This window comes from Microtus ochrogaster, unplaced genomic scaffold (genome assembly GCF_000317375.1).
Source record: "Microtus ochrogaster isolate Prairie Vole_2 unplaced genomic scaffold, MicOch1.0 UNK12, whole genome shotgun sequence".
Classification (NCBI taxonomy): Eukaryota; Metazoa; Chordata; class Mammalia; order Rodentia; family Cricetidae; genus Microtus; species Microtus ochrogaster.
The window spans coordinates 6,051,050-6,051,510 of NW_004949110.1; positions in this window are offsets into that span (position 1 = coordinate 6,051,050).

Here is a 461-nt window from a genome sequence, read left to right on the forward strand (position 1 = left end):
TCCCTTCCCACAGTGAAGGGTTCCTGGCTGGGACCCTTCCCGTTCATTCCCATTCTTTCTGGAGTAGGAGATAAAGCAAGGTCAGAGCGGGATTTCCCTCCCCTAGATGTGCCTGCCTTCTGCTCCCTTGCCAAAGCTCTGCACACTCTCCCCACCTTACCCCACTCCTATGTCCCCAAGCATTCTGGGCACCAAGATGTTAGGCACAAATCAGGATTTTATATGGTGCTGGCCTGTTCATAACTGGGAACTGTATGAAAAGGGAAATGAATGGTTTGTGGTCTATTTAATCTGCTTCCTTGTGAAGGAAGTCTGAGATATGATGAGAGATCTCTATTCTCTCTCACCCCCTACACACCCCTCCTCCCCAGGTCCCAGGGCAAATCGGCATCTCAAGAATAAACCAAGAAACTTTTTAAAAAGAAGGAGGAGGAGAAACGAAGAGGAGGAGGAGGAGGAGG